Source organism: Lycium ferocissimum, unplaced genomic scaffold, assembly GCF_029784015.1.
Source record: "Lycium ferocissimum isolate CSIRO_LF1 unplaced genomic scaffold, AGI_CSIRO_Lferr_CH_V1 ctg1318, whole genome shotgun sequence".
In the NCBI taxonomy this organism is placed as follows: domain Eukaryota; kingdom Viridiplantae; phylum Streptophyta; class Magnoliopsida; order Solanales; family Solanaceae; genus Lycium; species Lycium ferocissimum.
Genome location: NW_026714745.1, coordinates 39,616 through 54,725, shown reverse-complemented (window position 1 = coordinate 54,725; position 15,110 = coordinate 39,616). Strand labels below are relative to the sequence as shown.

The 15,110-nt window shown below is 40.7% G+C and overlaps 1 protein-coding gene across 2 annotated transcripts in view; it reads left to right on the top strand.

The window, feature by feature from the left end:
• LOC132042084 (ultraviolet-B receptor UVR8) overlaps positions 1 to 15,110 on the top strand; it is a 59,153-nt gene that overhangs the window by 21,227 nt on the left and 22,816 nt on the right. The window lies entirely within an intron of this gene.

The following is a 15,110-nucleotide window of genomic DNA, read 5'->3' as shown; positions in this document are numbered from 1 at the left end:
GCATTCATCAAACTTCTTTTCAACAAATGGCGCCAAGCCTTTTTATCCGCAATCAACAAAGCAGCAAGGGAGCTTCTCTCAACAAACCGATCAACAAGATTTTTAAACGTTAGACGGACCATGGCGGTAACAGGCAATCCACGAGCTTTCTTCAATAAACCGTTGTAAGACTCGGAGACATTCGTTGTCATAGCCCCCCACCTATGACCGTTGTCCTTAATCAATGTCCATTTCTCATCCGGAAGATTATTTAACCATAGATGCGCTGGAGGTGACAATCTTTTAATTTGTTCCATCATCATTTTATACTTCTTCTTCACTTCTTCTTCTGGTGCTCTGTAGCCGCCAACCAAATGCCGAACACAAAACCTATGGTGTGTGGATGGTGGTTGTAACCAATCGTGTTTGGACACATTGCAAGATGCCCTAATGACTGTCAGAAATAAGTCCAATTCCTTGTCTCCCACAAACAACATGTCTCGACAACAACACAAGGAACCACGTCCAAGAATCAAAGCTTTCGCGTGCAACAACAAAGATATGCAAGTGGAAAAATGTTATTGTTCGCATCAATTCCAACGAAATTAACGCTTCATCTCATACTTACCGTACAGATGAGTGCCATCTATTGAGATGACCGGCCTGCAATTTTTGAATCCATAGATGCTTGGTTTATAAGCCCAGAAAAGAAACTTTAAGACGTGTTCGCCTTGCATTGTAGTTGACTGGTGCTCTCACTCAACAACGGTCCCCGGATTGAAATATTGTAGGGCAGCCATGTATCGGGGCAATGTCTTGAAAGAGCTTTCAAAATCTCCATATACCATTTCAATATCTTTTTTGTGCCCCTTTTGTGCTTTTCTATAACTAGGAGTAAACGTATACAACCCTTTTATTTTTTCCTGAACCGACTTAATACTGATGTATGCGTCAACTATAATATACGGTATCAACGTAGTAGCAACCAGGTGACTGTTCAAATTGGAATGATCCTTCCTGCAATCATCCGTGAGACAACTGTGTGGGAGAACCATTTTGCATGCCTTCCACATACCACTTGAAATTTCTCTAAAACGGATCATCCACTCACATCCCATCATATGACGCTTGCAAATAACCTTCCAAAATTTACCTTTGGACTGCTTAGAAATGAACTATCTTTTCTTTGAGACAATATAGTCTCACTGGGCCGTTCATTTCCTGCTTGTTCTGAAATAACATAACTAATTGCATAAGACAAGGAAAATTATCAACCCTCTAAAAATGGGCCAACAAACAAAATGAAACATTGTGAATATTCATTGCCACCATACTAACCTGAATTGATAAATTCAGGTTTTTTACAATCCCAAAGTGCTGGCCGAACTGGACCGTCATCTCTCATAAAGGCAAAATCATTTGGGCCTTCTTTTGTGTTATCCAAATATGGAATCGCATTAGAATGATAGCTAACGGTACCATCACCTCGGGCAGTAACGTCTTCATAAGAATGGCCATTATCATCGTCTGTTTCTTCGTGATCTAATGGGATATCACTATCTGACTCATCTGATTGATCATTAGCTACATCGTTGTTGCTCACAATTTGTGTGAGCTGAGTCCATACGGGGTTTTCTTCAAAATCGTTACACATACAAACATAGCAAAAGTCAAGGCGTTCAAATCTCAAAAACAATTAGTTAGAAGTCTCCTAGTTTAAGTGAACAAAACATCGTTATATTTACCTTTCCGTAAATGACTTCACTTGAGCAGGGCGATATCGAACTATACTGCCGCCACCTAATTCACTTGTACCTGGAGCACTACTCGGTCCAGGAATATCACAGCTCTGCACAGTCCAACCAAAGTTATGTGACTGGCTACCAACTCCTACCATTGTTTCTTGTTGAAGTGTACCTCTTTCAAACCTAATATTCATAGTGGGAAGATATGTAGTACCTCGAATATCAAACTCATCGTCAGTGGGTTTTCAACATGGGTAGAGCGTTCAACAATTGCATACATGTCAAGTGTCGCTATGCTGATATGATTGCTAAATATATTAGGACTTCGAAGAAATAACGATAAGGAATCATCGTCCGAAATAAGAGTTTCCTCGTAAATGGGAAATCCCCTCGCCGTAATTGACCTTGGATATCGTCCAGTGATAACCACTGAAAGGTTAGGATCAGTTATGGCCATTTTGCTTTTAAAAACGCGTTCCAGACGATTGGGAACCTTTGTACTGCTCCCGGACGACGGTTATATCTCACCGAACCTTCTTTGTACACAACTTCACCACCCCAATATAAATTAACTCTTACATAATTTTCCGCCATATTATTTTCAAGGGAGATGTGCAGAATACAAGAGCGGTGGAGAATACAAGATAGAAGTGGAGAATACAAGATAGAAAAGTGGAATCCTCAACTGATATAAAAAAAAAATGAATCACGGACTTCTAAATGTAATAATGCATATCTTGAAAAAATTAATCTACTGTTTGATTTGACGACTACATGGGAGATTTGACGACTGCATGACAGATTTGATGAGTGCATGCATCCTCAGCTTTTATTAAAAAAAAATAAATAGTAAGACGTGCACCGTGCGACGATTTGGAATGAAAATCCAATGTTTTACAAAAATTATATTTTGCAAAACGTTGGCTGGTCTACAAAATACAAAATATAATTTTTTCAAAACGTAGACCATTCCACGTTTTACTTACAATTTTTTTTTTTTTTTTTTAAATTGATGCCTTGTCCTAGTTTATCAAGGACTATTTGAAGTAGGAATCGATTCTCATATTTAATGCTAGTGTTTTTATTACCTGGGAGATATTTTAGTAAGCCTTGAATTCAAAGTGCAACGACTATTTGTCAGCCTTGAATTCAAAGTGCAAGGACAATTAGTCAGCCTACAAACAAGGACAATTAGAGGAGAAGGGCCGTAAGTTAAGTTGGAGAAGGTGGGAAAAGGTAACAATGCTGGAGAAGGCAGGAGGAAGAAGGTAAAAGTTAGGGCTCGTAAGATTTGGGGGTTCTGAGATATCGTGGAGAGCAAAACGATTTACAAAATATATATCAAGTAAAACGTTGGGTGGCCAACGTTTTGCAAAATCTTATTTTGTAAAAAGTAAAACGTTGAGGAAGGTGGACTGATTCATTCAATGGAATCATATTCAGTTTTGGGTTGCTGGCTAAAATCCACAGAGATCATCATTCTGGTAGAAAATCAATATGGATTTTTTGTAAATTTTTCCCCAACCACTTCCTAACACAATCTTGTTATGTTAAAAAAAACAATCAATTTTTATGCACAAAGAAGAGTGGACTCACTAGTTGTGTTTTGCAAAATCTTATTTTGCAAAGCGTTGGCCACCCAACGTTTTGCAAAATATGATTTTGTAACGTTTTACTTGTGAAGTGTATGTTTTTTTTTTTTAAATTGAATTGGTTGTCTGACAGGTTGAAAAAGTTGGGGTATAACGTAGCCCCGTCCACGATAAACCCCTTTTGGTATATCGTGGAAGGGGCAACCCCCTTTGGTTTTTTTTGGGGCAAATTAATGCCATTTAGGCTCCGGACTTCAAAGAATAAACCCTAACTCTAGTCGTTTCTAGGTTTTTAGTAGTGTGCACCTTCCAACACCCATAGTGGTACTTATATATAGATAGCGTTAGGGTTAAGAGTTGGACTAACTAATGGGCCGTCAAATTAGCTAGCACCCTTATAGGTGTACTAGGCCCAAAATCATTTTTTTTTTAAACATGAGCAGTTGTTGCCTTTCCAACAGCCTCTATTTTTTTCCGACAAGAGCGGTTGTTCCACTTTTCTTTCAAGAGGTTGAGTTTCTTCCCTCTTCTTTTCTGTTCACGTCAAAAGGGTGGCTATACCCGTCAATCTTTTGTTAACCAGTGTTGTGCAAAAATCAACACCACCAGCGACTTTCCTCCGTCGCTAGTGACCAAACCCCAACATAGCGACGATTTTTCGGGAGGATTTTGTTTCCTAGGGTTTGTCGGCCGATTCCTAGCCTACCAGCCAGTTCCATCAATTTTCAAGCACTGGAGGTAGCGCTCCAACGTATCAGACGAGCTTTTTCGGCCGAATGTCTCTTCTTCAACATTTTTTGGATTATTTTTCTCCGAAGCAGCCACCAGGTGAACCTGGTTGTTTCTTTGATTCTGCAATTTTTTGTTATTTGCTTGGATTATTATTTTCAAATTATGGGGGACACGAATAAAGTAGATAATAATTCTCTTTGATAAAACAGTGCTGTGAAACTGAATGAGGCTGGTACATATCTTTCTTGGTCAAGGGCTTGTTTGCGTTTTCTTAACGAGAGAGTTGTTGGTTGTATTACTGGAGAAAACAAACCACCTGCTAAATCATGACTATTGTTAATAGAATCTGAGAATTTACTTGTTATGACATGGATTTTGGATATTATGCGAACCCGAATTTCCTGATACTACTTAATGCGTGATACTGCTGAAAAATCTAGAATTCAACTAAAGACACTTACTCTCGCAAGGAAAATGATGCGCAGATCTTTGAATTTCAGAATAAAATCCATGGCACAAAGCTAGATGAGTTGGCCATCACTGATATTATTCTGAAGTAAGTCGGTCATTATAGGAGATAGACAATCAAGACCTCCAAGCAAATTGCATTAGGATGCATTCCTATTTCAAGAATTGGGTGAAAAGCAGCAGATCTATTATTTTCTGTCCGGTTCGAACCAAGAATATGACCATATCAGGATTCAAGTTTCTGGTAAAGTTTCTTTTCCTTCTCCTAGGGATGCTTACTCCTGTGTTCAGCAGGAGAGAGCCGACGAAGTGTCATAATTTATGAGGCTCCAACCGAGAAGTCTGGGTAGCTATCACTCATGAGCAACCAAAGGCAATAATTTTTGATAAAGATAACTTGCATTGGGATTATTATGGGAGGTCCAAGGCATACAAAGGAGATCTGTTGGAAGCTGCATAGTAGACCAACTAGAGATTGTGGGATAAAATGAGTCGGTCCATCAAGGGTTTAAGCAAATATGGCAGAAAATGTGGAGACATCCAAGGAAACGGTGTTGGAGAAACTGTCTTAGATGAAATTCTGCATCTTTGTCGTCTCCTCACCAAACTTAACCCTCCTAATTTTGCCACTTCCAATTATGTGCAATTAGGTACTGCCTTTACGGGCACAAAATAAGATGAGTTGAAGATCATGATTCAAGTTTTTGGTAAAATTTATTTTCCTTCTCCTAAGGATGCTTACTCCAATGTTCAGCAGGAGAGAGTCGGCGAGGTGTCATAATTTATGAGGCTCCAAACAAGAAATTTGGATAGGTCTCACTCATGAACAATCAAAGCAATCATTTTTGATAAAGATAACTTGTATTGTGATTATTATGGGAGGCCAAGGCATACAAATGAGATCTGTTGGAATTTACGTAGTAGACCAACTGAAGGTCGTGGATAAAACAAGTCGGTCCATCAAGGGTTCAAATGAATATGGCAGAAATTGTCGAGACATCCAAGGAAATAGTGTCGTGGAAACTGTCTTTGGATGAAATTTTGCATCTTTGTCTTTTCCTCATCAAACTTGACCCTCCTAATTTTTCCACTTCTAATTATGAGCAATCAGGTGCTGCCTTTACTGCGCACCGTTATTCTTGGGTTATTGATTTTGGTGCGAATAGACACATGACAGACTCTTCTAAAGGCTTTCTTTAACCCTGTGTCTAGAACTTGTTTTGTCGTCTGTTCTCCTAATTTTACACTACCATCCGTCTTCCATGTCCCTGATTTTTATGTGAACTTATTATCTGTTATTGCTATTAGCATAGCTCTAAATTATAAAATTGAATTCTTCCCTAATTATTGTGTTTTTTCACTATCTGCAAACATGAAAGAAGATTGTCAGATTGCATGATGACTTGTACATGTTTGTTGGAATTCACGACTAGTAACGCCTTTTTTTGGGAGGATTTGTCAGATTGCATCAGTGTTTTAAAAGGCGAGGGCGTAAGGCAGGGCGTTTTACGTCTGCCTCAGTGAGGCGTAAGCCCCGAGGCACGGGACGTAAGCCCTATGGGGTTTTAATTTTTAGTATTTTATAAAATGATATAATTATAATAAATACTTTTAAATAGGTGAAATAGCGTAAAAAATTGAAGAAAACTATAAATAAGTGATATATATATATATATATATATATATATATATATATATATGCTTTCACCCCACAAAAAAAAAACTAATTAGAACAATTTATTATACGCTACTTACAAGTACAAGTTTAGTGCGTATGCGCCGCAAGCGGGCTTAGGCGAGGAGGAGAAGAGGCGATTTTGGGAGGATTTGGACGAGGTAGTGGGAGGCATACCACCTACTGAGAAGCTATTCGTGGGAGGTGATTTCAATGGGCACATCGGGTCTATTTCGAGGGTTATGATGATGTGCGTGGAGGTTTTGGCTTCGGGGACGGAAATGGAGGAGAGTCGCACTTTTGGATTTCGCGCAAGAGCTTTTGGGTTGGTGATAGCCAATTCGAGTTTTCCAAAGAAGGAGGAGCACTTGGTAACCTTCCGTAGTTATTTGACGGCTAAGACTCGAAGACTTTCTACTCCTTAGGCGGGATGACAAGGTACGTGCAAAGACCGTGTCATCCCCGAGCGACAACCTTACAACCCGACATAAGCTGCGGTGATGGATTTGGGATCGAATGACGAAGAAGAGGGTCGTGGGTGTTCGGCCAGATCAAATGGGGGAGTTTGACCATGACTAGTGCCACGGAGATAGGAGAGAAATTACTGGCCCAGGGCGTGGGATAGTAGTGGGGATGCGACCGGTAAATGTGTGGATAGAACGGCTAGTTGCATTAGGGTAGTAGTTAGGGGAAGTGCGGGGTCTCGACGGGTAGTCGGGGTGGGCGTCGAGGGATTGGTGGTGGAATGGAAGTGCGAAAGGAAGGTGGAAGCAAAGAAGGTGGCGTATGCGAAGTTTATAGAAAGCGAGGATGAGGTGGAGAAGTGGACGAACGGAGAACTTTATAAGATGGCGAGGAAGGAGGAGAAGTTGGCGGTTTCGATGGCAAAAAACGGCGACTTTTGAACGCCTTTATGCGGAACTAGAGGAAAAAGGCGGGGATAAGAAATTGTTCGAGGAGCCAAGGCAGGGAGAGGAAGGCGCGTGACATGGATCAAGTGAAGTGCATCGCATCAAGGACGAGCGTGGCAAAGTATTGGTAGAAGAGGCTCGCGTTAGACGGAGATGGCGGTCATATTTTCACAAACTCTTGAATGAAGAAGGGGACGGGGACGTTGTGTTGGGAGATTTAGAACTTACGGGGAGGCGTCACGATTTTGGGTATTGCAGGAGTATTAAGGTTGAGGAGGTTAAGGGTGTTGTCGTAGGATGCGCGAGAAGAACGACAGGACACCGATGAGATTCTTGGAGAATTTTGGAAGTTTGCGGGCTCGGCAGTTTGGAGTGGGCGACTAGGTTGTTTAATGTCTCTTTAAGACGACGATGATGCCGAAGAATGGAGGTCGAGTGTAATGATCCTACTATACAAGAACAAGGCGATATCCGGAGTTGCGCAACAACTATGAGGTATCGAGTTCGCTAAGCCATACTATGAAAGTGTGGGAAAGGGTGGTGGAGATGAGGGTGAGGAGAGGCGTAGCTATTTCGGAGAACCGGTTTGGATTCACGCGGACGCTCAACTACGGAGGCCATCCATCTTGTAGGCGGTGGAGCGAGTATAGGGAGAGGAAGAGAGACTTACATATGGTATTCATCGACCCAGAAAAGGCTTACGACAAAGTTCGAGGAGATCCTGTGGAGATGCTTGGAGGCTAAAGGGTGCACCGTGGCGTACGGGGGTGATCAAGGACATGTATGAGGGAGCCAAGACCAGGGTAAGGACAGTAGGAGGAGACTCAGAGCACTTCCCAGTTGTGATGGGGTTGCATCAAGGATCAGCTCTTAGTCCGTTTTTATTTGCCTTGGCGATGGATGAATTGACGCGGCATATTCAAGGTGAGGTGCCATGGTGTATGCTTTTCGTGGATGACATAGTATTGATCGATGAGACTCGTAGTGGAGTCAACGCTAAGGCTGAGGTTTGGCGTCGAACTTTGGAGTCTAAAGGATTGAAGCTAGTAGGACCGAGACAGTACTTGGAGTGCAAGTTCGATGAAGCGCCTCGGGCCGGGCGTGGAAGTGAGGCTTGGTACCCGGAGTCGTTGAAAGACAAGTAGTTTCAAGTATCTTGGGTCTATTATACAAGACGATTGGGGAGATTGACGATGATGTCACACGTCGTATTAGGGCGGGGGTGGATGAAATGGAGGCTCGAGCTTCGGGAGTGCTATGTGATAAGAAAGTGCCACCACAACTTAAGGGCAAGTTCTACAAAGTGGTGGTTAGACGGCCATGTTGTATGGGGGGGAGTGTTGGCGATTAAGATCTCTCGCGTTAAAGATGAAAGTTGCCGAGATGAGAATGTTGAGATGGATGTGTGGGCACGCCCAAGAGTGACGAGGATTAGGAATGAGGCTATCCCGGGACAAGGTGGGAGTGGCCTCGGTGGAGGACAAGATGCGGGAAACGGGACGAGATGGTTTGGACATGTGAAGAGGAGGCACGGATGCCCCGGTGCGGAGGGTGTGAGAGGTTGGCCATGGATGGTTTCGAAGAGGTAGGGGTAGGCCGAAGAAGTATTGGGAGAGGTGATTAGACAGGATATAGCGCAGTTACAGCTTACCGAGGACATGACCTTAGATAGGAGGGTATGGAGGACTCAGATTAGGGTAGAAGGCTAGTAGATAGTAACGTTTATCCTTTCATATTAGTAGTCACATTTGTGCTTTGGTTTATAACTACTATTTGTTATCCTGTACTTTGATTATCTTATTTTATCTCGCGATAGCCTCGCTCCTTTACAAACCGCTTCATCATGGCTTAGTCGCTTAGTTATTTGCATTTCCATATCGCTTGAATCTCTTGGCCTTATCTCGACCTCTTGTTATGCTTTTATGCTTTTATGCTTTATCGAGCCGAGGGTCTTTCGAAATGTAATGTCTACCTTGGTAGGAGTCAGGTCTGCGTACACTCTACCCTCCCCAGACCTCACGTTGTGGGATTTCACTGGGTTGTTGTTGTTGTTGTTGTTGTACTTACAAGTACAAGTGACTGCTCGTTACTTTTTTGAGATAGTAGAAGATAAGATAAATAATTGGAAAAGAATATATATTAGGCATTCTAGCAATAAAAATAGGTCTTGACTTTTAAGTTTAATGTTTCAGTTCCTTTTTAAAACATTTGAGTAATTACATGTTGACTTTTGAGAATTTGGGCATTATATTAAGGACTTCTTTAACAAATTTCGTTTTAGTTTGAAGAAGTTTTACGGCTTATGCCCCAACACGCCCCGACAAAAAAAAAACTCGCCCCAAACGCCCGGGCGTACGCCCCGAATTGCTGGGCGTATGCCTTTGGAGACTTTCGCCCCGACCCATCGCCCTGGGGCATTTTGGTACGCCCCGCCCCAGGGCTCGCCCCGAAAACGCCTTTTAAAACACTGGTTTGCATGATGACTTGCACATGTTTGTTGGAATTCACGACTAGTCAAGCCTTTTTTTGGGAGGAAATAAGGATGTGAATACAGTAGCATAGACGGCTAGGATGCCCATCATTCTTTGTTTTGAAGAAGTTATATCCCCGTTTGTTTTGAGGAACTTAGTTTAAATTTTTGTTTTGTGATGCTTGTGAATATGCCATACTAGTAATTCTTGTTCTTCGAATGATAATAAATGTATGAGTCTATTTATGACTATCTGGAGAAATCTAAATAAAGAAGGACTTTGGTCTTGGAGCTATTAGGTAGGATATCCTCATCAATTCTTACTAAGAGAATGAAAGAAGTCTCAAAAACAGAAGAAAGAGTGGAAAGTAAGGAAGAAAGCGATGTAGCTCATGGGGTCTTCTCAATCTGCTTCTTTGTTTGGTAGTCGATGATTTGTTACCTTTATTGATTGTTGCACTAGGATAAAGTGAAATTTTCTATTGTTTTCAGTCATTTTATAAGATAATTTGTACTCATTTGATGTTAAGATAAAGATCTTAAGAACTAACAGTGCTACATAATAGATGGTTGAGCATGGGGCTTTCATAATGGAGGTCTCAGGTTCGAAACCCCCTGCTTACGACAGCAGGGGATTTGCCTTCTGGGTTGAGCTCGTCGCACCGGGCTTACCTAGTGCGGGTTACCTCTCCTGTGTGGTTCGCGAGCTATTGCACAGGAGCTGGGTTTATCCTGTGCGCACCCAAAGGGTAGCGGCTGCGGGTTCCCATGTCATAAAAAATAAATAAATAATAGATGGTTGAAAAGTTTAGTGCTTATTTAGAGTCCAACGGGATGGTCCATCAAACTGGTTGTCCTTACCCTAGTGCACAAAATGGGGTCGGTGAAAGGAAAAAACAGGCATTTGTTAAATTTAGCAAGAATCCCAGGTTTACCCTGTATCTACCAAAACCTTATTGGGAGTGCTAGTCTAGTAGCCGCCCTTATTGGTAGAATGCAACTTACAATCCTCAATTTTCAAAGTCCTCTAGAAGTTTTAATGGTCAAGAACTATATATTGTTCCTGTGAAGGTGTTTGGTTGTGTCTGTTTTGTTCACACTAGGAATGCTGGAAAACATGATCCTAGAGGCTTAAAATGTGTTTTCATCGAGTATTTACTGATACAGAGAGGTAACAAATGTTATCGTCCTCCTTGTAGGAGATCTTTTGTCAGCATAGATTCCCTTTCAAGAATCTGAGCCATATTGGAGTATTACCCCCTCACCTTTCCAGGAAGTGCAATAAGGAGGAAAAGGTGATTCTGCCTAGTGCCCTTTACCGAACTTGTGGATGATGACATTGCCACCGGGGAGAGTGAAATTGTAGAAATTATTCACGGTCTTATTAGGCATTTGGATAGACTTGAAATAAGGTATTCAAGGTTAAATAGAGCAGAAGCCATCATGCAAGCTATCGAACCAAGTGTTATCAAAGCGAAAAACGCAAAAAAGTTCTAAGGTCAGCTGGGGCTTTAAGCGCAAAGCGCAAATAAAGCGTGGGCTTTAATGAAAAAAAAGTGAAATGGTGCTAAGTACAAATATATATGTTTAGTCCAAGACTAATAATAATAAGCATGAATAACAAATATATGGATAAAGAAATTGTAAAAGCTTTACGATAAAGTGAAAAATCAATTATCTAGTGTCACCTCTTCAAGAGAGGCTCATTGGCAAGGAAAAGTATGTCTTAGAGCCTTGATGATAACAGTGAAATGCATGTGAAGAGAGGCGAAGCGCTCAACATGTTTTGAGCCTCGCTTCAGGGCTACAACACTGATCGGAATCGGACCTGAATCATCCGCTACTAGTGAGTTAACTACATTTCATAATGATTTAGATTTACCTGTTGCTCATAGAAAAGGAGTCAGGTCTTGCATGAGGCATGTTTTATCTAATTTTGTCTCCTATAATTTTCTGTCTCCCTCTTAATGAGCCTTTCACTTGCTTATTTTTTCTGTGTCTATTCCATAGAATTAGAAAAGAGCTATCACAGATCCAAAATGGGAGCAAGTTATGATTGAAGACTTGGGTACTTGTCGCTTCTCCACTAGACAAGAAATCGGTTGGCGCAAATGGCGCTTCACTGTGAAACATAAAGCTGATGGCTCGATTGAGAGATTCAAAGCAAGATTGGTGGTCAAAAAATTCAGTCAAACTTATTGAGTGGTTATACAGATACATTTTTGCTTGTTGCTAAATGGATACCATTAGAATTTTGTTATTGTGTAACTAATGCTGGCTAAATGAGTCATATTTAGTCAACCGGTCCAATCCGCCAATATTTTAGTGCGTTGGATGCGTGGTGTTTTAGATGGTAAAATTTGGACTTCAACTCATATTTAACCCATAGGATTTTGGGTATTCAAGGGTAAAATATGGGTTAGCCAAACGGGTCTTCTCCCAACTTCCAGACACATAACTTATGCATGTTCCCCATTTTCTCGGGTGACGTTTCTAGCTCATGACTTGTTCCTCAACTTTCAGACATCCTCTCGTCAGGTAAGTCGACCTCTGGTCTCGCTACTTCTCCCTTGAAACCCTCAACCTCCTCATCTTTTTTGTTTTTTCTTCTTTTCCCTTTTTTTCTTCATATCTCTAACCTACTCCAGTCCAATTTGAAAGTTATAATTTTGGGGGTACTGATTTGCATAGTGAATTCGAAGGGAGAAACTGAGATGGGTATAGTTGAAACCTGAGAAAAAATGAGATGACAAAAATGACGATATTTCTGAAGCCATTTAAATATCGATTTGTTTGAACCATTATATTTAAATTTTTTTTTTTTTCAGAGAATGAGAGTATTTTTGGAAAAATTTAGAGATGTGCAATGGAGACTTGATAGTTGCAGAGAAGCGAAGATGGGGTAATGGATGTAAGGGAAGCACTAACTGGGATTTGCCTTCTGGGTCGAGCTCGTCGCACTGGGCTTGCCTAGTGTGGGTTACCTCTCTTATGTGGTTTGCGAGCTATTGCACAGGAGCTGGATTTACCCTGCGCGCACCCGAAGGGTAGCGGCTGCGGGTTCCCATGTCATTAAAAAAAAAAAAAAACATAAAATTATTCCATAAATTCTCGATCTCACCAGTTAAAAAAGAATAGGACCTATTATTCATACATGTTCCATTAGTAACATTCCCTTGAGTTGTTACTGCCGATTTTGCTTGTGTTTAATCTTTCCTGATTATAAATCATATAGGTATTTCTTCTAAACGTCGTTGGCTCAAAATCTTTAGTTGGGATTAGATTTAGAACAATTAATTTAACTTTCACAAATTCAATTCATATATTTAATTTGAGTGCAAGTTAACACTGTAACTTAACCTATGGATAACCACTATAATAGTAAAGAACATAATTCATCATTGAACGAATATTACGACCAATCAATATCTAGCAGAAGCTCCTACTTAAAATTGATGTAGGAAATACGCAGTAGTGACTAAAAAATTCAACTCCTACTCTTGTGCCATGTAAATGGATAAAAAGGGTCAGACCCATTGACCCATTTTTTTATTCGTATTAGAATAGGCGTTGGGTTGTAACTCGTTTTTGTTCAACCTGTTTTCAACCACCCAAACCTAACCCAGTCCGCCCATTTGCCACCACTATGTGCATCTAATCTGGATAGGACTTAGCATTTCTTCATGGAGACTTAGAAGAAGTGTATATGGATATTCCTCCTGAATTTGATAATCAACAAAGCCCCATCTAGTGCTGTGTCTTGGAAGCAAGCTACCTTGACCATCTTCAAAAGTTCTAAATAATTTACTGATCAAAGTCTGTAAGGGTCGACTGCTCTACATTCAGCCACACCACAGTGACCTCGAAGATGCTTCTTCTAGTTGCGGGACGGAATCCGACAGTCAATTGCTGGCTCTGAATAACCAACCCAGCAATAAACTCAATTGTTCCATAACTTGCTCCTCCATTTGCTGGGTGGGAAGTATAGATAGAAAGGCAGAGAAGAAGGCGTTGAATCTAAAATGTTGGAAGATTGAATCATTCCTTCAATCTATTCTGCCTATTCCTTTCCGGGAAAGACGTGTAGGCTCAGGGAAAGACGTGTAGACTCAAGAAAGTCTTGTACGGTCTGAAGCAATTCCCAAGAGCTTGGTTTGGACAGATTTTGCAAAGCTAGGATCTCTTTTGGATACGAACAAAGTAATGCTAATCATACCCTCTTCATGAGACATCAAAAGGGTAAACACACTCTTCTCATAGGTTGAGTTGATGACATGAGATAACTGAGAGGAGATAGTCCGATTGAACAAGCAGTTGCACAGGAATTTGAGATCAAGGATCTTGGAAAATTAAATACTTCTTGAGAATAGAGGTTGCTAGATCAAAAAGAGGAATCTTTATTGGTCAGAGAAGGTATATTCTAGATCTCTTGAAAGAAATTGGTATGACGTTTGCAAACTATAAAAGCCACCCATTGAAAGCAATCACAAGTTACAAATAGGGGTTGGAGAGTGTTATTATAGGTTGGTTAGAAGACTCATATATATCTCACACTGGGCTAAATATAGCTTGTTCATACCTACCAAGGTAAAATGTTTCACATGGTTAGTGGTAAAGAGAGCCTGTCTTACTCAAGAAGTTTTACAAAAGAAAGGGATGCAGTTAGTACCTCTGCAACAAAACAGGGGAAGCTAACAAACATCTGTTTCTTCATTGTGAGTTCACTGCCCATCTTTGGGAAATCTTTCTCAAACATTCTAATACAAGATGGATCATGCCAGAGCACACTTCAGATCTGTTCAATTGCTGGATTAGAAGGGAGGGGAGGGAGCAAAAGTCAGAAAAGGTGGTGGAGGATAATACCAGCCTGCATATGGTGGACTGTGTGGACAGAAAGAAATGGGAGATGTTTTGAAGATAGATCCAATTCTATTCAGAAAGTTAAATGGAATTGTATTGTATCTTTATAATACAATACAACTTTATATGAGGAAACAGATCAGATTGTAGATTTACTAGGTTTTCTATAAGTCTTTTTCCTTTCTTTTGGTTACTCACTTTTTGGAGGTGGCCAGCATACCCTTAATGCTGAGGAATACAACGTTACCAGTTTCAAAAAAATTATAGCTTGTTCAGTCAGCTTGGTTAACATGGTCCTAGAGATTCTTATATCCAAGCTCTCTTTCATATTTTGCGATATCTTCTGTTTTACTCCACTCATGGTCGCCTCCGGATAGAAGACTAAGACTATACAGATGTGGATTAGGCTGGATCTCTAGATGATTGAAGATGTACATCCAATTAGAATGCACACTTGTAAGAGGAGCTTGGTTACTTGGAGAATTAAGAAGCAAAATGTAGTTACTAGATCAAGTGCAGAAGCGGAATATAGAGTTGTAGCCCAGGGTATTTGTGAACTTCTTTGGTTACAAAAATTACTAGAGGAAGTGAGACTGTCTTTAAAGGGGAAAGTTTTCTTATACTGTGACAACGAGACTGCCATTAGTATAGGTCATACTTGTTCAGCATGACCAAACA